Source organism: Rhagoletis pomonella, unplaced genomic scaffold (genome assembly GCF_013731165.1).
Source record: "Rhagoletis pomonella isolate Grant_MI unplaced genomic scaffold, Rhpom_1.0 Rhpom_scaffold_00006, whole genome shotgun sequence".
Lineage (NCBI taxonomy): Eukaryota > Metazoa > Arthropoda > Insecta > Diptera > Tephritidae > Rhagoletis > Rhagoletis pomonella.
The window spans coordinates 25,502,370-25,504,355 of record NW_023458560.1 but is presented as its reverse complement, the minus strand read 5'-3'; the positions used below and the strand labels follow the sequence as shown (position 1 = coordinate 25,504,355).

Genomic DNA, 1,986 nt, shown 5'->3' with positions numbered 1-1,986 from the left:
ATGCACATTGGGGTGGCCCTTACAAAATATCAACTCCGTAGGGCATCCCTTTACTTTTTGTCATACGTGCAAAATAAATAAGACCACGAAAACATTTTAATGTTTGAAAAATATCTTTATTTTTATTGGTAAATTCGACAAAATTTTGAATTTGACTGAGTGACTATTAATTTATATGAATATGTTTCCAGTATATGTAAAATTTATCAGATGGCAACCCTTAAAAATTAGTTCAAGTTTTCGTGAAGGTGTTTATTTTGTATATAGAACAAAATGCAGGAACGTCCTATACATAATACATACATAATTTGATATTTTTTAAGAGCCACCCTAATGTAGGTACATATGTATGTACACATGTAAGTCTAACAACAACCCAGTCTGGCAGGGATTGAACAATAGCTAGCAGTGAGTAAAGTGAAGTGGGTGCGTATGGCAGCGGAAAATGTACCAAACTGTGTTGATAGTTAGGTGCGTATGCGTTGATGCGGCATCAGTATGCCAACCAGCGGCATCAGTATGCCAACCAGCGGCATCAGCATGCCAACCAGCTGCTGGTCAGTAATTGCAAGTGCTACAACCACAAGCGCAATGCTGCTCTCCGTGCAAATGCTCCAAGTCACATACTTACATATGTGTGAAAACATACATATGTATACAAACACGGTTGCCACTTTGGTGCAATTGTACCAAATATGGGCCTTTTTTCTCCGTTTGGGCCTTTTTGAAGCAAAGTTCGTTTGAATAAACAGCACTCACAGTTTCGAACATAGTAAAAAATGTAGGAAAATTTTAAAAATTTTCATCAAAATTTGAACTTTTTGATCTGAATCTTTAGAACATTTTTGGGTATGCAGTTTTATGGCCCATACTATTTTAGTCCAATGAATGAATGAATGAAGTGCACCCTTCAACTGCATAAAAAATAGCGTTGATTTTTGACAATTTTTGTTTGGAACTTGCTTTTGCGGTGTTTTTTTTTTATTAACAAGTGCAATTTACTAAAGCTGGCGTTGATTTTTTGAAATTTTGTTGCTTACGGTCTCCCGCATTTTATTTCATAAGAAATTCATGCTTGTATGGAAAAATGCATAAAAATCCGTCACCAAAAAAAATAAAAAATTCAAAAATCAACGCGATTTTGTAGGCGGTTGAAACTTGCACTTATTAGACTAAAACTTCATGGGCTTTAAAAAATGTTCTAAAGATTCAGATTAGAAACTGAAATTTTGATGAAAATTTGTCGAATTTTCCTCCATTTTGTATAAAGTTTGAAACTGTTTATATGGTTTTCTTTAAAGCATGGACGGTATTTTTATAGAAAAATAACAAAAAAAATAATTGTACGGAAAAAATTAGATACGAATATAAAAAAAAATTAAGTGCGCCTGGGCCACACTGGAGAAGTGAAACTTACGTTACATATCTATATTGTCTCATAACCAATATACACCGAAAAACATATCGATAACAAAATCGATGACAAATTCGACAAAAATTTCGATAACAAAATCGATAATAATATTGGTAGCAAAATCGATTAGAAAATCGATTAAAATCGACAAAAATATCGGTAACAAATTCGACAAAAAATATCGTTAACAAAATCGACAAAAATATTGGTAACAAAATCGATAAATAATCGAAACCCAAATCGATAACAAAATCGATAACAAAATCGATAACTAATCGATAACAATATCGATAGCAAAATCGATAAAAATATCGATAACAAATCGATAAAAATATCAATAACAATATCGATAAAAAAATATCGGTCACAAAATCATTTCAAATGTCGATTATTAAATCGATAACAAAATCGATAAAAATGTCGGTAACGAAATCGATGAAAATATCGATTATTATATCGAGAAGTTCCAAAAATATCGAATATTATATCGATAAGTTCCAAAAATATCGATAGCAAAATCGATAAAATTTCCTATAACAAAATCGATAACAAAACCGATAAAAATATCGATT

General features: G+C 31.6%; 1 protein-coding gene across 1 annotated transcript in view; it reads left to right on the top strand.

Moving 5' to 3' along the window:
• The window catches only part of LOC118740542 (protein borderless), a gene marked incomplete in the record, with an annotated part of 60,933 nt that overhangs the window by 34,679 nt on the left and 24,268 nt on the right, over positions 1 to 1,986 (top strand).